Below are 26,706 nucleotides of genomic sequence, written 5' to 3' on the forward strand. Positions count from 1 at the left end.
ATGTATTTACACGTTCCATGACCTTGTAGATGTGCTCCCCAATTTGCTCCTGCGGAACTTGACGTGTAAATAATAAATAATAATAACACAGTATCCATTTGCAAAATGACCTACGGAGGGTTGATGAATAGTGCAGGCTCTGGCGGTTGACCCTGAAAGTAAATAAATGTAACATACTGCATTTACACAGGAAAAGAAATCCACGACTGTACGAATACACTATTGATAACAAATTGCTGGAAAGAGTATCGATTGTAAAGCACCTAGGAATCAACTATCCAGGGCGATCTTAAATGGAATGACCACATAAAGTAAATAGTAGGAAAAGCAGATGCCAGACTGAGACTGAGTGGAAGAATGTTAAGGAAAAGCAACTCACCCAGAAAGGAAGTGGCTTATAAGCGTGTTCCACCGATTCTTGATTATTATTCATCAATCCGGCACCCTTACCAGGTATGACTGATAGTAGAGATACGGAAAATTCAATGAAGAGCGATGGGTTCCATCACCCCATCATTTAATCGCCGCGATGCTCGACAAATTCCAGTGTCAGACACAAACTCGCAAAATGTTTCAGAGTTCAAACCTTTACACCTTGTGTGAGTTATTCTGAGCCCACACATATGTTAACTCGCCTATACCTTTTTAAGTCCGCTCGACTATATTGCCATAGATTTACTAAGTGCTGGCCACCAATACCTTTGAATTTCACAAGTTTCCGACTCGTAACTACTGAATTTTTTGAAACTACAGAAACGCAACCCACTAACCGCTCGTCCATATCGTACCGTTGCTACAAAAGTGACACAGCCAAAAAGTATCGAGGTTTCCACAAATCGACAAAAACATGTTTGGCAGTAATGAAATATTACTGAGAAATACTCATGTATGAGTATAATGAGAATGGATATAAACCCAGGATCAAATGGTGTTTTTGGTATTTATAGCATTACGTCCAAAGATCTACCCTTTGTTTTAGTTATGTCACCTTAAGTGTAGCGCTCAGGCATAGAGCTGTTGGTTGTTTGGAGTTCTGACATCTTTCTAGAATAAAAAGTATATATCTGTCAATTTTTTGCTTAAAATATAATTGTTAATAACTTGTTATTTCGAATTACATCGCACACTGTGTGTGTTAGATTGCCACTACTAGATTATTGGTGTCCACGGAGAGAAACACACAACTTTTCTGGAAACGATACACTGGACAAAGCCATAAATTAACGGAGAACTCTACTTCAAATGACAGTAACATTTTGCACTTTAATATCTAACAGTTAATAGATTCAACAATCATTGAACTGTAATGAACATTTCGAATATTCAAGAAATGTTTTACAGGTGGGAGGGTCTCCGGAAACTACAGAAAAGGCGTCATTCTAAAAGGTTGTAGGACAAACATAGGGAAGTACACCTAGAAACAATCGTTATTGCACCCGCCGATACCGGCTAAGCGACTTTCAAGAATAAAGTCTGACCTGTACGGGAATATACATAATGGATATTCGAGTGCACGTGGTTGACGACGTACGGAGGTTTGGGTCTAGCCCTGAATCGTACACGGGCAGCCAAATGGTATGGCGCCGCTCCCGATAAGCGGCAAACCCGGGTTCCAGTACCGGTCCGGAACAACCTTTCACTGTCGTCGTTTCGTTCTACAGCCGAAGGCAGTCCTTATTCGCAATTGCGAATTCGTTTGACTTGAATCGGTATTGTAGATGTAAATTGTCCCAGCTGTGCTGGAAAAGAACCAGAGCTCCAAGCGCTAATAGAAACAGGTGAAGCTCAAATCGTTATGCGTACTGAAAGCTGGCTAAAGCCGGAAATATGCTCAGCCGAAACTTTTGCAAAGGACCTAACCGTGTTTGTAAGGGATAGATTAAATACATTTGGTGGTGGAGTGTTTACTGCTTTCAGAAGTAGTTTAACCTGTAGTGAAATCGAAGTAGGTAGTACCCGTTAGTATGTGTACTTGACAACCAGAATAAATTAATAATTGGTTCCTTTTATCGACTCCCGGACTCAGATGATACAGTTGCTGAACGGTTTAAAGAAAACTCGACTTTCATTTCAAAAAGGTACTACAGTTATGGTGGTGACTCTACCCTCGATAAGTTGGCGGAAATACATATTTCAAGTCGGAGGTAATCATAAAACGTCGTCCGAAATCGTTCTGAATGCGTTCTCAGATAATTATTTTGAAAAATTAGTTCAGGAGCCCACTCCAAGTGTAAATCTTGGTGCAATAATTTACCAACAGCCGTATGTATTGTAGAAATTTATTTTATGAACTGCTTGTGTGCTACCAGTTTCGGTATTACATTGGTGCCATCTTCAGGCCCCACACGTCATAGTCGTAAAAATGCTATACACAGAAGGAGCCATATAACTGGATCCGTGTATCAAATCGTTATGCAACAGCTCTTGTTGGCCAGGCGACACAGACTAAGTAAGTGTAACATACTTGACCTCTTAATAACAAATAATTCAGAGCAAACAGGGAGCATCATGACGGTACAGCAATTAGTAACCACAAAGTTGTTGTAGCGAGACTGAATACCGTAATATCCAAATCCCCAAAAAGTAAACGCAAAATACATCTCTTTAGAAAAGCAGATAAAAATCACTTAAGTCCTTCCTAAGAGATAGTCTCTATACCTTCCAGTCTGAATATGTAAGGGTAGACCAGATGTGGTTTAAACTCAAAGAAATAGTATCGATGGCATTTGAGAGACATATACCAAATATGAAACTTCCTGGCAGATTAAAACTGTTATGCCGGACCGGGACTCGAACTCGGGACCTTTGCCTTTCGAGGGCAAGTGCTCTACCATCTTTTTTTTAAAATCTCATTTTGTTAGTTAATGATCGTTCTATTTGTTCGGGAGGACGTCCCATGACGCTTGTTCAAGTTCATCGTTGATCCATTCACTCAATGTTTCACGCGTCTAGCAACATGAAGTTGTTTTTTTTTTTTTTTTGTTCTAATAAAACCCCATGTCATCATGTCATTCGAAGCATGTGTGTCATGCTCTCTATCTACATTATTCCGTGGTTTATTAAGTTTTCAAATTTATACTGACTTTTTGATCACCCGGTATATCATTCTGTATATACTGTACCAATAAATTATTAAGAGATGGTATTCATTACCCATCGTGCACAAAATAGCTCTGAATTCTGTTACAGAAGCAACGAAAAAAGCACGCCAAATTTAAAAGAACCACATACCCCCAAGATTGACGGAGTTTTGGAGAAGCTCGAAATTTGGCATGAACTTGGCAATGTGAGATGCTTCTAATAGTACCCACAACGGTACCCTGTCTCTAAACATGGCATAAAACTCAAAGAGATTCTGCTCGTATGTAAAATACCCCAGTGGCAAGACGCAATCAGTACTTTCACTGCGCGATAGCAGTGATGATGTTACTGATGACAGTGGCGCTAAAGCAGAGTTTTTCGAAATTTCTTCACCGAAGAAGGTGAAGTAAGTATTTCAGCATTCTAACCAAGAGTAACTGTCAGTATGAGCAGCAAAGCAGCTTAAATTAGCAGTACTTGATAAAAGCAAGGCCTCCGGTCCTAATTTTATACCAGTCAGGTTCCTCGCAGATTACGCTGATACTATCGTTGCATCTTTAGAAATCACATACAACTTATCTCTCGTTGAAAAATCCTTACCTAAAGAGTGGAAAGTTGCACAAGTCATACTAGGAAAGGTAATAGGAATGATCCTATGAATTAAAGACGCATATAGCTAACATTGATTTTCGGTAGGAGTTTGGAATGTATACTTATGACTTATCTTGAAGAAATCTGTTTACTGGGAAACAGCCAACACGGCTTCGGAAAACATCGTTCTTGTGAGACTGAACTAGCTCTTTATTCTCGCAAAATAATTAGTGCTATTGACCAGGAATGTCAAATTGATTCCATATCTTTAGATTTACAGAAGCCTTTTGACAACATACCTCAGAAGATGCTTCTAATAAAATTGCTTGCCTGTGGACTATTGTCTCAGTTGTGCGACTGGATTCGTGATTTCCTGCCAGAAAGGTCATAGTTCGTAGTAACTGACGGAAATCATCGAGTAAACCAGAAGTAATATCTGACGTTTCCCAAGGAAATGTTACAGGCCATATGCTTCTCTTGATCTACATAAACGATTTAGGAGACAATAAGTGAAGCCCTCTTAGATTGTCTGTAGATGATGCCGCCATTTAAAGTCTTATAAAGTCATCAGATGATCAAAACAAATTGAAAAAACAATTTAGCCAAGACATCTGTATAGTGCGAAAAGTGGAAATTGACTCTAAATAATCAAAAGTGTTATGATATCCACATGAGTACCAAAAGGAATCCGCTAAATTTCGGTTACACGATAAAACATACAAATCTAGAGGCTCTAAATTAAATTAAATCCCTAGGGATTACAATTACGAATATCTTAAGTGGAGCTATCACACAGATAATATTGTGGGTAAAGCAGACCAAAGGCTACGATCTATTGGCAAAACAGTGAGAAAATGCAACAGGTCTACTAAAGAGACTGCCCGCACCATGCATGTGCGGTGTGAGATCCACATCCGATAGAATCGATGGACGACGTCAAAAAAGTTCAAACAAGGGTAGCTCGTTTTGTACTATTGCGAAATAGGGGAGAGAGCTCCACCGATATCATACGTGAATTAAGGTGGTAATCATTAAAACAAGGCGTTTTTCGTTGCGGTAGGATCTTCTCATGAAATTTCAATCACCAACTTTCTCCTCAGAGTGTGCAAATATTTTGTTACCGCCCACCTACATAGGAAGGAACGATCATTGTAACAAAATAAGAGTTCAGAGCTCGGACAGAGAGATTTAATCGTTCGAAAGAGGAACAGTAGAGAAATAACATGAATCGATGAACTCTTTCCCAGGTTTCTAATTGAGAATTTCAGAGTAACCATGCAGATGTTGATGTGAGTAGAGGGACAACCTATGTGCAGCCCCACTTTCCATTGTTGCCAAATTTGTTCAAGATGGCGGTGACGACGTCATCCAAGATGGCGGATTTTGGCGGTAAAATGGGCCAATTGTGCTGCATCCACTAACGTAACCTACAGAAAAAATTGCGTGAATTTTGAATTTTGGCGGGAAAATAGGCCAATTGTGCGATGTCCACTAACCTAAGCCTCCAAAAGAAAAAATGGCGGGAAGTTTGAATTTCAACAGGATAACGCATGCAAAAACCATACTTGTCTTTAATATTATTATCATTTATTAGCATTCATTATCATTTATTATTATTATTATCATTTATTATTATTGACATGCCTCCACTACAAAATTCCCTCCAAATTCAAATTCCAACACGATAATGGCTGCAGAAAATTACTTTTGTTTATTATGCATTATCATTTATTAATATTCATTATCATTCATTGTCATTTATTATCATTCATTACCATTTATTATTATTATTATTAGTATTTATTATTATAGGCCTACATCCACTAGAAAATTGAGCCAAATTCCAACACGATAATGTCTCAAAAACTGTACTTCTATTTATTATTTTCATTTATTATTTATTCTATATGTCCGATTTTTTCGGCAAGAAAGCCATTTTCCTTACATCCGTAACAAAAATCTATCACAAATTCAAATCTCAACACCGTAATCGATCACACGTACGAACTTTCTCTGTCAAAATGGTTCAAATGGCTCTGAGCACTATGGGACTGAACTGAAGTGGTCATCAGTCTCCTAGAACTTAGAACTACTTAAACCTAACTAACCGAAGGACATCACACACATCCACGCCCGAGGCAGGATTTGAACCTGCGACCGTAGCGGTCGCGCGGTTCCAGACTGTAGCGCCTAGAACCGCTCGGCCACTCTGGCCGCCCTTTCTCTGTCACTTATCTTTTTTTCACTGGTAGCCTATCAGAATCGCATCAAATAATGAACTGCACTTATAGTAACATAAGTCACGTCCTTTGATTTTGCAGGGGGGAAGAGACTGAAGACTTTATTTCAAGCAGTACGGTCATCACTTGTTGTCCAACACAGTCAGCACAAACATCTTTGATATCTCAGTGCAGTCGTCACGACGTCCGCGCTCCAACTGAATTAGTTCAAATCCTCGCCACCCCCTGGCCAGCGCGCGGAGACACTGCCTATGCCTGTCACGTGAGGCGGCCGGCCACTAGCCCGGGGGGGGGGGGGGGGGGGGGGGTGAGCCCAGCGATCGCTCCCACGTCGTAAACACGTTTCCGCTGGACACGCTCGACCTTGCCGAGTTTGACGTCACAGTGGCCCCTTGTCCGCTCACCACGTGTATTCGTCGCTTCCGCATGTTTCCCGCCAAAATGGCTGAATAACACAACGGTCAGCCGTTCCCTGCCAAAGTTGTTTTCCCGGGCACGTTCACACCTGTCGATTCTGACCACTACCGTCCGCCCCGTGTCCTTGTGCGAGCGACAACGCGGTGCTACACTTTTGGCGGCAAAGTTTGCTCGTCAGTGGAATCCACCATGACCGTATAACAGCTAATTGGCTCTCTCTCTCTCTCACGCGCGCTATAACTGTACAATCGCTGCGCCACCGCCGCGCTTACGTCACACTCCATCCACACACGCGATGGACATAGTCTTCTGTAAATACCTAAGCACTTAATTTCCATTTCGATTTTAATCATATTAAATAATTCAATTTACAATTTCATATACGTATGCAAAGGGGTTCAACTACCTAATTTAAACAACCTTTCGAGGATCAGACAGCCACCTCTTCCTAGGTACAAGCCCGGGTCTGAATTCTGGCGGTAAAGAAAGGACACTTCTGCTTTCTCTACAAACCTAACAAAATTGTTGTACTAACCTCAGCCACCCGGCCGCCACTTCCTCCTAGGAACCAGCGCCAAGTTTGAAATCTGCCATTAAACAAAGCTCACTGGCGCTTCTGCCACCAACCTAACAAAATTGTTGTAAACCAAGCTCATCACCGCTAAGCTAAGCCACCAGCACTCAACCTCTTCGTACACGTTTTGGGTAAAAGGACTCACCCTTCACTAGGCCCATGGATGGGGAAACCAATTTACTTTATTTAGAAATGGAGTATATGTATCACACCGACATATTCCACACCCTACAGACCTGAAAAACATTTCTACATAACTCGTTTACAATGCTCTAGACGCACTCTTGCTAACTGTAAACAGTTAAAAATAACTCATAGCACAGCCTACAGACATGCGAACCGCTCGTAAATAATGCAAAACATTTACGTCCAAATAGCCAAATAACTGCGAATTTTCGGAAATTTCAGTGCATAGGCTGATGGAAGGAGGAACGAGTGTACTTTATTTATTTGCGACATATTTTTTTGAAACTTTTGCTTCTCAAAGGTTTCGATATGTAAGGCTGATCTAAGGAATGTTCTGGACTCCCATAGTGCACTACACTTGGCAACACAACCACACCCATCAAGATATTCGTTCCAATCCAGACCTCTAACTCCTCTACAGATAAATTTGTCCAGTTATTTGTCGACTCACTCACATAGCAGAGCCTGCAGATCCGCTCGCAAAATAACTCATATAGGTACGAGAAGGGGTTCGCTACGCTTTCAGCTACCTAGTTTCAACTACTTTTCAAGGTCATCTAATGGCTCAGTTCCACATCCGAAATACACCCTCATAGATCGTTGTATATGGGAAATATCTTACGATTTTCGCTAGCTAAGCAAATAAGATAGGTCTAAATTCTCGTATAAAATATTAATTACCTTTGCATATTCACCTACACACAGAAAACAACTCTTTCTTTATGTTTCTTAGGTGTAGTTTTAATAATGTCCAATTTAATTTTTAACTTATAACTTAAATCCACATCTGAATCATCTATTTCTTTCGCCAACCAGTAATTTGACAAATACACATCTAATTTTCTTCCTCTAAAATATTTGTTTTATGGCTTTAACTATTAGCTCTGTTCCTTCCTGCAGCTTTTCTAGGCGAGAGCATTCGGGGATTTTAATTTTTCCTCGTATCTCCTCCATGACGCTACAGTTAAAGCTTTCCACGTCTTCCTGTTTGTTTGTCGGCAACTCTTCTGCTCCACATTCTTACGGGATTTCTGTGTAGAAGATTAAGTTCACAACTTTTGCAAACGAGTGTTCATTAAATGTAGTTATTCGATCAGTTTTAAACTCGGCAAATGGCTGTTCTGTTGATAGGTTGCTAGGTTCGCTACACTTAGATATAATATAACCATCCTTTTTAAGCCTATCGAAATGGGAACAGAGCTTAATAAACACTTTTTTCGTCTATCCCTTGATATAGTAAACGTTCTCGACTCCACTGATTTCGGCCAGTACAACACGTGACGTTTCCATGGCTGTTTACTGTAAATGCCAATATTTTGTATTTTCCCTTCGCAGAGAGATTTTTCCATACACTGTGTTTACCTGGCCTGCACATCCTCCTTTTCCATTTGCAGCTTATATTCTTACTTTATGTCAGCTGTCTTCTCTGTATACTCTACTTTTCTTTTCTTTAGCTCGATGTCATCCATTTCTAGTTTCCTTTGTAGTGCACATAAATCATTAACTGGACTTTAAAGAGTAATTTCTTTAATGGGGAATGGTTTAAGTCAGTGTTTTCTTAAGACTTGGAATATAACCAGCCCCAATTCGGCGATATCTATATCGTACGGTATTGTGGAGAACAGGGTTCTAGATTGAGAAAAATAAGTTTCTCCTGCTTTAACATAACACTTCTGCGTATTACTAATATTGTCTTTGTTGGAGTCTGTGTTAATAACCTCTACGTAGTTTACAGGAAGATAATTAAAACTGTTTGCAGACAGAGCATAACTTACAAGCTTTTTTCGGTCCTGAGAGTCCGGCAGACTTACATGCACACCAGTCAATTTTCGAGTGTTCTTATTACCCCAGTAGACAAATTTCAGAACGTTGTTAAACACCACACAGCAACTGTTCTGTAAATTATTAGTTAGCCGACACCACACAGACGCAATTGACACAGAGTAAAGTGGAGCACATTGTTAATACGGCTTGTTAGTGTCTAATACACGTAAACAGCTCTGCACTGGGTCGAACGCAAGATCCATTCTGTAGTTGTATATAGTAGCCTCACCTGTCCCTAACCTGCATGCTACAGTAAAATCCCGACTTCGCTTTAGTCACACCCTACACATCATTCAGCTGATCCCATTTGCAGATCATTGCGCATCTGATGTCTTCAATTTAAGTCCGAGAAAGACATATCTATTACCTTCTGCAGCCTGTTTAGAAACAGGACGGCGTCATTTACTGCAACAGGACCTTGTCTTGACCATTCGCCGGAGATGCGAGCGCCGTCGGCGGCATTTCAAAGCCACATATCTGTCCATCTAAACAGTCGTCCACTCGGCCCCCAGAACCAGCATGCCGAAGTGGGCTCTCTATACCTGCTCTCCAGCTATTGTCTAACCACATACACTGCACAAATGGATAACGCAGATCTCTATCCTCCCCTGCATCTCCAACTCGACATGTAAACACTGTCTATCCCCCAGCCTGCGAACCCTGCGCTGACAATTTCCACTCACAAATCTTAAAAACTCTCATATATAAAAGCCAATTCACTCCTGCCAAAACTCACGTACAATAAAAAACATTCTCCCTTTCTAAGCACGTATTAGTACTCATTTAGAACAAATAGACAAACATAATTCCAAACAGAAGTCATACATATGATTTAAAAGAAAAAAAGACCTCAATTTAGGTTATCCGACATTTATTTACATGTCCTAATGATACGGTCGTAGATGAGTCGCGTCATCCACTCGCTCAGTCCTTCAGCACACGCTTTCACAGAACTTGTTCTACTTATATGCCCTACCCCCCCCCCCCCCCCCATACCGTTATAATAATTTTGTACAAGCATTTACGTCCCCCACATACAACTCAGCTCAATAGAACATAATAATTCCTTTTTCCACTGATATTCATAATCAGTGAACAATTAAACATACTGAGTTACGCATACATGTAGTCAAATAAGCAAATACTTTTACCTACATACACACCCCTCTCACTGAGGATAGGGCATAACATGAATGATTTTAACTCATATGTCGCAGTGACCCAATAGTTGATAACTCTGCCTTGCAACCCTAGTGATTGTTCATTTTGGGCACAAGTACAGAATCACAAAAGTGTGATTAAGATCAGAGGCAAACAATTTTCGCGGGAAACGTGCGGAGGCGACGAATACACGTGGCGAGCGGACAAGGGATCGCTGTGACGTTAAACTCGGCAAGTACCAGCCTGTCCAGCGAAAACATCTTCAAGACTTGGGAGCGATCGCTGAGCTCGCCCCCAGCGTACCGTCAGTCAAGTGCGAGAGGCCAGACGCCTCACGTGACAGGCGTCGGCAGTGTCTCCGCGCGCTGGCCAGAGGGTGGCGAGGATTTTAACTAATTCAGTTGGAGCGCGGACGTCGTGGCGACTGCACTGTGATATCAAAGATGTGTGTGCTGACTGTGTTGGAGAACAAATGACGACCGTACTGCTTGAAATAAAGTCTTCAGTCCCTTCCCCCCTGCAAAATCAAAGGATGTGACTTATGTTACTATAAGTGCAGTTTATTATTTGATGCGATTCTGATAGGCTACCAGTGAATAAAGATAAGTGACGGAGAAAGTTCGTACGTGTGATCGATTATGGTGTTGGGATTTGAATTTGTGATAGATTTTTGTTAGGGATGTAAGGAAAATGGCTTTCTCGCCGAGAAAATCGGACATCTTGAATAAATAATAAATGATAATAATAAACAGAAGTACAGTTTTCGAGACATTATCGTGTTGGAATTTGGCGCAATTTTCTAGTGGAGGTAGACCTATAATAATAAATAATAATAAGTGATAGTGAATAATAATAAATGATAGTGAATGATCATAAATGACAATGAATGATAATTCTAACTTTCTGCATGATGTCTGTTTGTTCTAAGTCGCGTCTCCCTACCACTTTCGCGCAACGATGCTCTGAGCGTGTTTCTTAGGGAATTGACTAGTTTGAACCTGGGACCTGTTGCTGGTAAGGAGACGCCAGACCACACATGGCATGTAGAGTTCAGAAGAGTTCAGTGAGACTAGCGACGATATAATCAAATACTTAATGATTTCAGCATCAGCTCCACTGCACTCCCTGTAAAAGAATCTTAATACTAACTAAATTTAGTGGAAGGGGTTCAAGGCTTTCCCATTGTTAGTTAGCTGGTAAAATAACGTCGAAAAAGCAGTTAAGTTTACCATTGGAAATTTTATTCTACTCACAAAACATTGTTTATAAATTGTACTGTTGATAAAAGGAAATGTTTTAATACAGGATGATAAAAACCAACTGCGTTCAACAAAAATGTGAACAAATATTCCCTGAATGGATTTCATAGTTCTACAATGGATCGAAGGATGACCTATACCATATTACATCTATAATCTAGATTTAAGTTAAGTTTCATAAAAGAGAAAACTATCAAAATAGTTCAAAATAGTCGACAGTGACCCTCAATTATCTTTAATTACTTATTTAACTTGTCATATATTACAGTGGCTGATGTGGCTTCTCAATAATTATATAACAGAAACATCATCGCGTTTCAGATTTTTACTTCACGTAGCAAATGTGAATACCATGAGCTTTAATTGACGATCGACACTGGTATTACGCAAAATGGGGGTGTAACAGATGAGACTTCTGCAGTTCTGAGTGAAGCGTTATGTGCGGCATCTCGTGCGTTCATTACTTTGTCGTTGGTTAGGCAGCGTCGTGGGCGGGGGGGGGGGGGGGGGGGGGGGGGGGGGCGGACGGCGCAGCTCCTCACCTCTCGCCGTCTCGGAAGCAACTCTCTCCTAACTTCTCCTTACTACAATTTACCAAAGTTGGTTTTAAAAAAAAAAGCTATCTGCCTGTGTTTTCAACAGACCAATCAGGGTCTCAATGTTAACCTTAAGCTGCGCCTACAATATTCTGTCTATCCAATGAGAAACGTTATACTTTTCGTGGTGGGGCAATGTTTTTAAAGTTTGCAACATAACAGAGACACGAAAAAGTCTCACGCTAAAACTTGCAGCTGGTGTGGCCCTTTTAGTGTTATCGTAAGATCTATACTGTTCTGGTGGTCGGCAGGCGATGTGTGTGTCCGTCCCTTATCGTAGGGCCTTCTAGCTTAACACGGTTCTCCTCTCAGCTTCTGTTCTCATTTCTTCCCTCACAACTGCATCTGTTTCACGGTGGGAAGATATGACATGTAGGACATGCATTTAGGCGTTCTTGTGTTAGTCTGTGGTATTCCATTTGCTCCTTCATTGATCGTATTACTTTTGTTAATTTAATGTCAGGATTTATTTGGAGCTATGTGACATTCTGCTGTATTTGCTTACCATGTCAGGGTTTTCATGGAAGGTGTTGGATTTGCCTGACACCTTACATAATGAATGTTAATAAATGATAATGCATAATAAACAAAAGTAGGGTTTTGCAGCCATTATCATGTTGGAATTTGAATTTGGAGGGAATTTTCTAGTGGAGGCAGGTCAACAATAATAAATGATAATAATAATAATAAATTATAATGAATAATAATAAAGACAAGTACGGTTTTTGCATGCATCATCCTGTTGGAATTCAAACTTCCCGCCATTTTTTCTTCTGGAGGCTTAGGTTAGCCTACATCGCACAATTGGCCTATTTTTCCGCCAAAATTCAAAATTCCCGCAATTTTTTCTGGAGGTTATGTTAGTGGAAGTAGTACAATTGGCCTATTTTTCCGCCAAAAATCCGTTATCTTCGATGACATCATGTGCTCTTGCCAAGTCTACATGCCGCCATCTTGGATGATGTGATCGCCACCATCTTGAATAAATTTGGCAACAATGGAGAGTGGGGCCACACATTGGTTGTCCCTCTACTGATGTGGACGTCTTTATAGTAGGAATTGTAATAATCCTTTGAAATTATGTTTTCACGCTGAGATGGTGAATATCCTTCTGGTTTTCAGGCAAGAGAAATCGATTACAGTACGTTTTAACCAAACCGTCAACGAAAACACTAATTGTACTAGCAGATAACTGAACACAATGCAGTTCTGTACAGATTTATGAACACAGAAGGCATGGCTTTGAAGACTTCGAAGATCTATTTTTCAAGTACTGTACTCTTAAACTTCGTGTCTTCCAGCGGCATTTTAATAAAGAATGAGTTGGGGTTTCTGTTTTAACATGTAATAAATACCTTAACGTCATTTCAATTTCCTCTTATCTGTGCCCATGTTATTCGTACCCAACTCTTCCTGCAAAGCTTTCACATCATAAAAATCTTTATAAGTCAACTGACGAATACGATGTCGTGGTCCTGTCTTCTATGCCATATTAACTGATCTAATATAGTGTTCCTACGCATAAGTTGCACTAGATGTCACATGCCTTTTCATGTGTTTCTCAATTACGTTGTGTAAATTTTCGCCTTCATTCTGTGACTTCACTTGTATCAAAAATTTATGTGTGATATTCTTAATATTGTGGTTATTTAGTGTGGTGGTGGTATAGCAATACTTCAGTTTCATGGGCCCAGCGAGTTCACCTATAAATTTCCGCTGCCTCTGTAAATTCGCAAAGTTCAGTAGTCGTCAAACATTTCCCGCCGAACTTCGTCATCAAGTTTAGCGCAGTCGTCAACCTGCCCCACGTGCTCGACGCACATTTCTTCTTGGGAACTCTTTTGAAGACTCTTCCAGAGTTTCTGTTTGTTTTAGCGTTTCTAGCTGCCCACTTCCCAAGACTCTGTTTCCTGTTCTTCCCTTTCCTCTTCTTACTACTTCTATCAGAACTCTATCGTCACCGTCTGTACTTTCAGACATATATCCGTCGCAAGGACTCAGTAAAATTTGGATCTTCTGTTGAAGCGGCGCGTTTCGTTACAGGGTTATTTGGTAAGCGTGATAGCGTTACGGAGATGTTTAGCAAACTCAAGTGACAGACTCTGCAAGAAAGGCGCTCTGCATCGCGATGTAGCTTGCTGTCCAGGTTTCGAGAGGGTGCGTTTCTGGATGAGGTATCGAATATATTGCTTCCCCCTACTTATACCTCCCGAGGAGATCACGAACGTAAAATTAGAGAGATTCGAGCGCGCACGGAGGCTTTTCGGCAGTCGTTCTTCCCGCGAATCATACGAGACTAGAACAGGAAAGGGAGGTAATGACAGTGGCACGTGAAGTGCCCTCCACCACACACCTTTGGCTGGCTTGCGGAGTATGAATGTAGATGTAGATGTACGGACGATGCATTTCTATGAGCGTTTCGTTCATGTTGTATTTTATTATGACAACCCTTAGCTACCTCAGGACTAGGATTTGTTTGATGGGCTTCGTGTGCTTGAAGACATTCCAGATGCCCATCCTCCGTATTATTGTGCAATATGTCAGCCGAATGCCCTGATGACATCATTATTCTGCAAAAATAGGGAACAAGAAAGGACATGTATGAACATATTCTTCAAAGGTTACACAGCGCAAAATATCCTAAACTACATGTTCAAAACCGACACAACTGAGAACGTTCGAAAATAATTCGTCTTAAGTGACGCAGCTCCATATATCACCAATAGATCATCCCCAATAACGAAATTCACACTCAAATCAACATTGTCTGTTTAATTGGGAAGGTTAACAACGGTTAAATTAGAAAATAGAGAATTTTGTATGGCCGAAGCACGGAAATAGCACATTTCAATGAAATCGTTAAAATCGATGTAAGTCGAAATTCTCAACAATGCTTCGTCAAAACCAACATACCGCAGATTATTTACCCGTTTTACACTTACCTTGATCAGCTAATGTGACACAGCGAGGAATACCTGGTTACTTTTATTTAATTTCAGTCCAAAAGATCGACAACAACTCAAACTAATACAGTTTCGCACAGTGGGCTTCACTGCATAACTACCAATGCTACGCTTTTGCGGTTATAAGCGCGCTCCTACTCCACACAAGTAGAATGACACAACTGCCCTCTACCGGCCAAAGTATGGTGTATTAGAGTTGCGCTCTACCAACACTACGAGTCAGTAGTTTTAGTATAGTACATAAATGACATGGTAAATGGTACGATTACCGGTAGTATGGATAGCATTGGTAGGGAAAGGAACATAAATGAATGTCTGAGAGAGGAACTGGGAGATGACGACTTCTGTTTGTATTTTGTTTGTTTCTTTTCTACGTGATTAGAACCACACTTCGTTCAGTGTTAATCGATTATGTATTTTATAGCGTTACAAAATATAAATTGCATTTTATAAGTAATAAAAATTAGCTTTCCGCGTAACTCCTGAGCTTTTATATCACCAGAACAATTAATTTTGATGCAGGTAGAGTTTACGTCCACAAACACAAAAGTCCTATAGAATTATTGTTATTATTTTGTACTCAATAGAACGTTCTTCAAGAGTTCCCTGTTACTATTGATAAGTGCAACAGTTGTTTAGCAATAAGATAAACATGTTTTATATAAGCTCGACGAAGTATAGAAATGATGTTCACGATTTTTTTTATTTCACTTTTTTTGAGGAAATTGCGTTTCCTGACCCTATATGATAAGCACGCATCCTGTTTTCTTCCCTTTTACTAAAACGTCCCTAGTTTCACATTACAAAGCAACAATTTTAGAATGAAACCTGAATTACACAGTGACAATTTTACCATAAATACTATTTATTTTGAAGTAACAGAAACGAGAATAACTATGTAGAACAAAAATGTTTCATAGGTTATGCAGCCACTTAGCATATGTATCCTCACTCAGTTTCTAGACAGTGCACCACTTCCGGTTTCTAGTAAGAGTCCGTCGCATACGCAAATAAAGGGATCAGAATGCAGTAGCGCCCAATAGGTAACACACTTACGATCCTAATCGACTAAAGCTACAAGGAAAGCTGCCGTAGTCTACGGTAGTTTTACAACTCTAGGTGTAATTGAAACACGTTTTCGATGGCCGGTCAAGTGTCGTTTATGCAGCTCCGTTATAGTAGCTCCTCAAATCTGAACGGTTTTGAGTCGATTCTTTTTTGTAGCCAAGGTGCGATAGACAGGATGAATCACCCAAAACTTGCACCGCAGATATTGCGGAAATGGAAAGTGCTATTGATGTACAGTTTTCACACAATTGATTGGTAGGCAGGGGCTTGTACTGTTAGCCAATCAACAGATTCTAGTAATACTTAGAAACTATGATTTGTGCAAATGGAACAATGACTGTTGACATTAAAAACCTAAAAGTATGGTAAATTAAAATATAAGTGGTGTTTGTTGCCGGATTTTAGTGAGAGTCGTTTATGAGATATCGTACTTTGAAAAGTTCCCACAGCGACACTTGTACAGTTGCGACAGTTGATCATCACAGGCTGTGTTCAAAATGACCACTGGCAGCAGCAATACACGCTTCCAGTTTGCTGCACACGTGCTAGCATTTCAGTGGAGATGTCAGAGCAGGCTGCAGTAACATGTCGTTGCATATCATCTGTTGTAATTGGCATGTCCTTGCAGATAGCCTCTTTCAGCTTCAGTCTACAGGCGTCAAAACCGGGGCGGGTCCTCTGTGTCCAAACCGAAGATTTGGAAGAAATTTGAGAAGACATACTTTAGTACTTTGTGCAGTCCGGGCTTCACGGCCGTCCACAGGTTCGGACTAGTCTGCAGAGGAACTTGGTCAAGCACTGTGGAAGTTGGTCTGTTAGGAGGCTGCAATGCCTGTGCGCGTTCAGTGTTCCATCTATGAAAAATGAGCCTATGATCTGGCGTTTCACTATCTCATGCCACACGTTTAGACTCCGTGGACGCTGGCGTTCCACTGACAAAGCCAATGGGGATTGTCAATAGACCAATAGTGCGGTTTACCTGGCCACGATTGGTAAATGTGGCTTCATCACTAAACAAGACACATGTTACATCTAGAGTACCCACGTACTGAAGTTAACATAATGCTCGTATTCGTTTCCACGCTGCTGTAGAAGTAGAGAGATGTGAGGATGCGCAAGACCCTTGCTTCGCTCGCGCCACTTCCTCGTACGATTGCGTGGGAACTAACATGCGGATCAACTGCAACTGCTGCAGGACCATTAATTTCTCCCTCTTCTGTCATCACTTGTTTCTTACTGTTATGTTGTCTGGGTGTTACAATACCACTTGCACGTAAATGGTTGAAGAGGTTGACAGATAACTGCCGAGATGGTTGACGTTTATTGATATATCTTGCCGCATACGCTCTACAAGAACGAACTGCACTTTTCCTACACTCTCCATACACCATTACCATGTCGTCTTTTTCTGCATTTATAATCCCATAGCCTCCTCACGACCTGCTGCTTGGACTGTCACACACTAACTGACTAACAAGTCGCAATGCACTCAATGAAGACAAAAGCACACTGTAATAAAAAATAACAACATCGTACCTAGAATGTACGCAGGTTGAATCAAGCGTCGTTGTGGAATTTGGCACAATACAATATCTCGTAAACGACTCACACTAGAATCCTGCAACAAACACCACCGACATTCTAATTGACCCTATTTTGGTTTGATAATGTCAATAGACATTGTTCCATTTAAAGTGTACGTTTGCACAAAAAGTACGCTTTCTAAGTATTATTACAATTTGTTTATTGGCTAACAATACTATACCCTAACTATCAATCACTTTAGTGATAACCGCATATCAGTAGTACAGTCCATTTCCCTAATATGGGCGGTGCAAATTTACCTCAGTACTGCTCCAGTCCTCGCAAACAAATAACCGTGGTCATCATGGCCATCGCCCTGTCATGCCCTCGCACTGTCCACTGCCATTCTGAAAACTCGCATCCATGCATTCACTGTACAGTCTTAAGAGCCACTTATCTTACTTTACACATATGTAAAATACATCATATTAGATGGATATTTTCTGTGTGTTCCGATGCTATAATTTTTCCTAAATTTGTTAGTTTGCTAAAAAAATCAAATTCTGGTGCTGTACAAGCTACTTCAGCCTACTTTGCTTTTATGGTACGGAAACAAATCGAAATAATTATACTTGTACGTATATACGTAAGTCTAAATTAATATTCTACCACGACTTTAGTTATTCTGTCAACCACTTTGAGCAAAATTGGTGTTTTTCTCTTGCACTGCACATCCCAGCATGCAGTTTACAAGAATTATAAAAGTATTTTCTGACAGGGCTTCACGTGCTCTATCCGTGAACACTTATATTATAAAACTCGCCCAAGGCGTTGAAAAGATATTAATTTTTGAAGTTCATATTATTTTTAAACGCCTTGATATAACATAAAAGCTTCTGGTTTGATTGAAGGCGCGTTTTCACACACACACTCCTCTTAACTTCCTCGTTTTAAAGGTTTTATTGGTTTTTCCTTAACTGTCTTGAGTAAGTCTTTATTGCATTTATATTTATTTAATGGGTACTATGGTCATTCATTTCCATCACTGTAACTAGCCCCTTCCATGCTGCATCCAACGGCCAAGCACACCGGATTGTATCAGCCCACGCACTGAACCACTAGTTTAGCAATTGCTCACCTGCAGCCGTGGTATTTCTCTTGTGTCAGTGTCCGTCAGTCTGAAATCTGTAACCACCTGCTCAGCTATAAGGGGACCACATAGCAATCGAATTTTTTACTCTGTTTAATATTCATGATACGTCAAGTTCAGAACTCAAATATCAATAACAAAATCTCTTCGATGAAGCTCTCAAAAAGTCTCCAGAAAATCGACTTCGAAGTTTTCCGACAGCGTTTGGTATGCTAAAGCAGGGTCAATTTTTGTCGACAGGTGTGACTGTGTGTCCTGCGCTCGATTCCCAGCCCTGGTAAAATTTTAAATTATGTTGCACGTCCGCTGAACATTTCTATGAACCGTAAAATAGATAAGGATGAAAGATAACTTAATTTGTTATTTTTTTAATTTAAACAATATTTTATAAAAGATCGGTAACTAAGAATTAACATTTGCAATGAAAACCAGTGTTTTGTGTGCGATATATAAATAGAAATAACAAGACAGGCATTTTCATGAAAATAGCAATTAAATAACTGTTAATTAGCATATATTTGATGAATTTTATTTTCGAATGTCGTAGATATTCCAACTAAACAAAAAAAAACCAAAAGAATTATACCTGAACCAGGTTCATGTGCAAGAGATTCTCTCTGGTTTTGGGTAGGTAGCTGTATTGGTAAAGGCTGCCAGTCTTGTTTGCAAGATGAAGGCGGAGCTCACCATCTGTAGCATCGTTGATAGAACCTACTGTGGTGCTGTGGTACAGAGTCGAGTGGAAGGTCTGAATCAGAGGTTCGTGTAGGCTGCAGATCCTTCGACTTGCCCCATAGGATGTTGGGTTCCGGGATCCGCTTATTCGATCAAGCGTCCACTTCAAACAAGAAGTGGGTACACGGGCAGCGGGGGCTGTATGGACTGGCGGCTTTTTGAGGCTACGAGTCTCGGGAAGCCATAGAAAGAGCGTCAGCCTAAAAAACATGCAGTGCAAACACAGGACAGTTAACCGTGTGTTCTGTACGGACAAGTTACTCTGTAACGACAAAATATGATCTGAAAATGGGCAGCTAGCCCGAAACCGGTCATTGATTGATAATAAAAATAGCGATAAAGACTGAAACGCCATATTTTATTTAATGAACGATCGCGGAACTCCCAAATAAGACACTCATGTCTAGTTTTGCTAATAGAAAGCGTTGAATCTCAAATCGTTATAGGTACAGAAAGCTGGCTAAGACTGGAAGTAAGTTCAGCCGAAATTTTTACAAAGGGCCTAACCGTTTTTCAGAAAGAATAGATTGAATGCAGTTGGTAGTGGTTTATTCCCCTCAGAAGTAAATTAATCTTTAGTGGAATTGAAGTAGATAGTTCTTGTGAGTTAATATTGGTAGAGGTTAGACTAGACACCCAGTGTAAATTAACAGTTGGTTTCTCTTACCGATCATCCGGCTCGTATGATACAGTTGCTGATCAGTTCAAAGAAAATTCTAATCTCATTTGAAATAGAAAGTTACTCATACAATTATAGTTGGTGGTGACTTCATTCTACTTCGACGTTTCTGCAAAAATACAGGGTGTCTGTGATTAAAGTTCCAGGTTTAATACGCCGTAGAAAGTGAACCATTGCTCAGAATGACGTTAAATTTGGACAGCCTATTATTGACGCACGTGGAAACATCGTGGAACAAAAAAGTAACGAAAATTTGACCAGTATATGACACTGTAAGCGTCAGAATAAGCAGACTCGCAGCACATGGCTGTTTCTCAGTTAGCGTCCCAGACGCTCAACATACTGTTTCCGCCAAAGATTGCAAGCTGGTGGTAAGGCTCTTTTGCAAGAACTGTGGCTGTGTACCAGTAAACCTGAAGAAGCTCCGGACACTCAAGGGTATGAAAAAAGGCATTGGGCCGATGTCTGCTAAGGGTGTAGCGAAAAAGATTCAAAATTCGAAAAGACAGGTTCTTTTGAAGTGCAATATGGCCGGGGGAGGGAAGCAGTTGATCCGACATCTGTCGAAGATTGCAGGAGGGGTCAAATGGTGGTGTAAAACATACAGAGTACCGGGAATTTCCTGAACGTTACACATGCCTGCGAGCACAATGCATAAAATCCTACAAAGCATTCTGCATTGCTATCTGTACAGAATCAGCCATGTTCTGGAGTTACTTGTTGCTGAGCTACCAGCAAACGTTCGCCCTGGAATTCCTTTCTCGCATGAAAGGCCACGGCCACGCACAGACAAAGTCCACTTAATCTCCAAGAGCATGTCAATATGCAGCACTGCAGAATATGGGCAACGGAAAATCCGCACTCACATCGATCGGTACTACTTTATTCTGAAAAGATAACTGTGTGGTTTGGGTTGACAGCATCGTTTATTGTAGGGCCATATATATTTTCGAGGAGATGAGTCCTGCGGGTCCTGTTACCCGTAGCATGCATGAGAGTCTTTTGCTCGTCCCCTTCAGCCCAACCCTTCCATAGCGTGGATGTGTGAATAAGATCAAATTTCGCTCCTTTGCACACTGAACAGCCAGTGAAGCGACTGTTGCAGAGGAATTTCGGAAATTCTACAATTATAACCCATCATTTCCCTACAGCCTGACTGTCCAGATCACCTGATGTTAATCCATGTGACTTCTGGCTGTGGTGTTATCTGAAAGACATTGTGTTCAGTGTTCCAATTAGGGACGTAGCAGAACTGAAGGCCCAGCGTCTTCTGAAAGTGATCCCCGAGACACTCCGATGTGTTGTGGATATTATGTTTCTTGATTTCAGCTTTTGGCAGAAAACGGTGGACAACGAATTGAACATGCCCTGCACTACTCTCACGACAATTAGAAACCGATGTCACTTTCCTTTTTTATGCTGTTCTTGGGACGAGAAGAATTCAAATCAATGTCATCTTGCTTGCCATGTTGTTCTTGGCACCAGGAAAATTGAAAACTGATTTTTTTTTAATTGAGTTTGTGGCCTCAGGACACAGATATCTCCCATCCGATGTAGTAAGACTTTGACGTGGCTGATGGACTTACCTTACTAACAATGCCACAACTGTTAATTGCCAAACTTGTGCAATTATGTTCATTGAGCATTATGGATGGTGAAACCTTCAACTCAGACCATAGCTGTTGTATTGCATTTTTTTCTATTATTTGTAGCCGATCCCATTTACGTTAGGATGCTTAAAACGCTATCTATTGGTAAAATTTTGAGTTTTTATTTTCATTCCATGACGTTTCTCCCTATGTCAATAACATGCCGTGCAAATTTCATGTCATTCTGAGCAGTGATTCTCTTCCTTAACGTTTTGAAATTGGAACTTTAATTTTGGACACACTGTACATAATCAAGGCTGGTGTTAAGCATAAATCATCGTCCGAAATAGTACTGAATGCGTGCTCAGAAAATTATTTTGAACAATTAGTTCAGTATACCACCCAAAGCGTAAATGGTAGCCGCGCGCTGTTGCCTCTCGGTTTGAGGCTCCATGTCGCGCCGGAGGGTCAAGTCTTCCCTTGGGCATGAGTGTGGGTGTTGTCCTTAGCATACGTTAGAGTAGTGTTTAAGTCTAGGGACCGCGACCTCAGCAGATTGGTCCCTTAGGAAATCACACACATTTGAACATTTTTTATAAATGGTGCAGAAAGTATACTTGACCTCTTAGCTACAAATAATCCTGAGCGAATAGGGAGCCTCATGACGAATACAGAGAAGTTGTTGCACTGACGACGAATATCGTAACATCCAAATCCACCAAAATTAAACGGAAAATACATCTATTTAAAAAAGCACAGAAAAATCCGCTTAAGACCTTAATAAGAGACAGTCCCCACTCCTTCAAATCTGACTATTTAAGCTTAGACCAGATACGGTTTAATTTAAAAGAAATAGAATCGGAGGCATTTGAGAAATATATACAAAATAAATTAATAAGAGATGTTACTGATCCTCCATGGTATACACAAGAGGTCAGAATACTGTTCGAGAAGCAACGAAAAGAGCACGCCAATTTTAAAAGAACATAAAGCTCTCAAGATTGACGAAGTTTTCCAGAAGCTAGAAATTTAAAGTGAACTTCAATGTGAGATGATTTAATAGTTTCTACAACTATAGCCTGTCTCGAAATTTGGCACAAAACCCAAAGAGATACTGGTCGTATGTAAAGTACACCAGTGGCAAGACACAATTAATACCTTCACTGCGCGATAACGATGGTGATTTTACTGACGACAGTGTCACTAAAGTGGAGTTACTAAACTCAGTTTTCCGTAATTCCGTCACTAAAGATGATGAAGTAGATTTCCAGAATTCGCATCAAGAACAATTAGAAACATGAGTAATTAAAAGTAGATATCCTTGGTGTAGCGAAGTAGCTGAAGACACTTAATAAAGACAAGGCCTCAAGTCCATAGTCTAAACAAGTTAGATTCCTTTCAGAGTACGGTGACATAATAGCTCCGTACTTAGTAATCATATAGAAAGGCTCGCTCGACGGAGGATCCGTATCTAAAGACTGGAAAGATGCACAGGTCACACCAACACTAAAGAAAGGAAATAGGAGTAATCAGCTGAATGACAGACCCGTACAACTGACGTCTATTTGCTGCACAATTTTGGAACATATACTGTGTTCGAACATTATGAATCACATTGAAGAAAACGATCTGTTGACACTCAGTGGCCCCAGATTCAGAAAATATCGTTCTTGTGAAATACAACTATCTCTTTATTCTCATGAAGAAATGAACACTATCAACAGGAGACCAAAATTTGATTCCATATTTCTAGATTTTCAAAAGTTTTTTGATACCGTTCCTCACAAGCGGCATCTAATCAAATTGCTTGTCTGTGGGGTGTCGTTTCAGTTGTGCGACAGCATTCGTGAGCCCCTGTTGGGAAGGTCACAGTTCGTAGGAACTGCCAGAAAAGTCATCGATTAATAGAGAAGTAATATCTGTCGTTCCTCAAGGAAGTGTTATAGGCCCACTGCTGTTCCTGACCTTCTCAAACGATTTAGGAGATGATTTGAGCAGTCTACTTAGAGTGTTTGCAGATGATACTGTTATTTACCGTCTTGTAAAGTCATCTAATGATCAAAACCAATTAAAAATGATTTAAACAATATATATTTATGGTGCGAAAGGTGACAATCGACTTTAAATAATGAAAAGTGTGTAGTCATCCACATGATTACTGAAAGGAATCCGGTAAATCTCGGCTACACGATAAACCACACAAATCTAAGGGCTGTCGATTCAATTAAGCACTTCGGAATTGGCAGAACACTTCGAAAATGCAACAGGTCTACTACAGAGACTGCTTATACTGAGCTTGTATCCCCTCCTCTGGATTACTGCTGTGTAGTGTTGGATCCGTATCAGCTAGGCTTGACGAAGTACATCGAAAAGGTCCAAAGAAGGGCAGCTCATCTTTTACAGGGGAGAGAGTGCCACGGATATGATACGCGAATTATGGTGACAATCATTAAAACATAGGCGTTTTTCGTTATAGCAGGATCTTCTCATGGAATTTCAATCACCAACTTTCTCCTCAGAGTGTGCAAATATTTGCTGGCATCCACATACATAGGGATTATAACAACATAAGAGAAATCAGAGCACGCGAAGAAAGATTTACGTATTCGTTTTACTCGTGCGCTGTTCGAGAGTGGAACGGCAGAAAAATAGCTTGATGTTGGTTCGATGAACACACAGCCAGGCACTTAGTTGAGAACTCCTTAGTAAACATGTACACGTGACATTCGTTTCACTCAGTTTAACAGATATCCATTTAAAATCTTTACTTTTTTCTACTTTCGCTAAAACTTTTGAAGAAACCACGAATTGTGTTAAATGGAAATAAGTAGCTTTTTATTTTAGTCTTTCTCACTGGAATAAGATTCAGAAATTTCTTTGTGTGATAAGGGTTCTTATTTTGTAAGAAAAAGCAACCCATTTCCACAGTCATAATGTTTAGATTTACTTTGAAGATCTTACCGAGAGCCAAAAGAGAGACAACTAAAGTCTCAAGAAGCTGAATGGGCGCCAACTGATGTGTCAGTTGTGTGGAAAAATCTTCTCGAAACAACCCTAGTTTAAAAAGTTAATTGTATTGTAAAAAATAACTGAGAAAATAGCGTAATGTGTATTATGCACTGATTGTAAATGTATCACTGCGACGTTTACAAACGTATTAAGTGACTATCACAATAAGACGAACTTGATGACGCTGACGAGAAAGCGATTGATAGACTCGCGCGGTTTGTCTGTGAAAGTAATTCTGATTTATGCACGAGAATAGCGTGTGAACAGTGCAGCCTTATGGAAGAACAGTATGAGAATAGGCTTGAATTATCAAATCTGTGCTACTCCGTGTCGAACTTTTGTACCGCGTTTGAACATTTCAGAAGTTCCACGAATTACAGTGCGATGGAGCTTCGGAACAGTCCGCGCCGAAGCTTCAGGAAGGTGACCTAGGCCACGGCCGTAAAACAAACTTTCCTACAGCATACCTGAGCAGTGTCGCCATGAAGTGAAACACGGAAGTGACTAAAAAAATAATAGCAGCAGAGACTTTTCCTTTTATTCTGAGGCGTCTTGTCACGGTCGGCGCGGTCCCCCCCCCCCCCCCTCCCCCTCACCGGAAGTTACGAATCCTCCCTCGCGCATATGTGTGTGTGTGTGTGTGTGTGTGTGTGTGTGTGTCGTCCTTAGCATAACTTAGTTTAAGTTAGATTAAGAAGTGTATAAGCTTAGAAACCGATGATTTCAGCAGTTTGGTCCCATAAGACCTTACCACAAATCTACAAAATTTCCTTTTATTCTTGCAATATGGCCGCTTACAGTGTGACCAAATGCAATGAAATTGTGGTTGTGCAAGAGGCCTTCTTGCAAAGGGGCACATGCTCTGTTTCTTGGCAACCAGCGAAGGTACGTCCAAGTTCCGCATCGCTGTGGCGTAACAAATTTCTGTATTATATTCATAAAATATAGATTGGCGTCCCACATAATTGATAGGGTACTGAAAGATAATGGTTTATTTGAAGACTAACGTATGTTCGAGTCAATTTTGAATCTGTGGTGGTTCTTCCTATTTATGAGCTGAAGGATTGGGTTAACTGATAGAAGTACAACCTTCATTTCTTCAGCACTCACTTGACATATAACATCAGTCCTGCTAGCCTATTATGGCAACGGATCCAGTACGTAAAGTCGTACTGGAGCCATAAATTTGCATCTGACTGCAAATTCTTCTACTGCCTACTATAACAAAACTTCCTCCGCTCCGGGCGTATAATAATGAAAAGAGTAATCTATCACAACGAATAAATAATTAACTCTCCCTGCTTCTTTTAATATTCGTTCAATGAAACTAAAAGCTTCACTCCACCGCAAATTAGTAATTTAACCAGCACACTGCTACTTACAGCCTCTCAGTACACCAAGAGTCCACCCCTGGTAGCTGAGCGATCAGCGCGACGGAATGTCATACCTAACGGCCCGGGTTCAATTCCGGCTGGGTCGGAGACTTTCTCCGCTCAGGAACTGGGTGTTGTGTTGTCCTAATCATCATCATTTCATCCCCATCGACACGCAAGTCACCGCAGTGGCATCAACTCGAAAGACTTGCACCAGGCGAACGGTCTACCCGACGGGAGGCCCTCGCCACACGGCGTTTAATATACCAAGAAAAACGACGAATTATTTACATGAAATAATCTCAGCGCGTATTCTAAAACCACAATTACATTTACTGCTACTCGTATTATCCAAATATCCTTCCTTTAAATAAGATTCAGTCGAGATTAAATTCAATATCTACTATCACGGTCTGGAGCAATAAAAGATTCCCGTCCGTCAGCAATGAACACGATGTAGAGACTGGCGTTAACAAATTTTAACGAATTATCTGTTACCTCAGCGACAACTTCTATTTAGTGCAAGCAGTCCAGGCCATTGATACGTTTACAGCTCACGCCTCCTCCATCCAGGGACTCAATCCCCTGAGTTGAAATACGGAATGGCAATTCGTAAGCTCACATGCAACAGATTTTCAAAACAATTAGTAAAATGATTTTCCTTCACTTGAAGCCCTAGTTCCATAA

Source organism: Schistocerca gregaria, chromosome X, assembly GCF_023897955.1.
Source record: "Schistocerca gregaria isolate iqSchGreg1 chromosome X, iqSchGreg1.2, whole genome shotgun sequence".
NCBI lineage: Eukaryota > Metazoa > Arthropoda > Insecta > Orthoptera > Acrididae > Schistocerca > Schistocerca gregaria.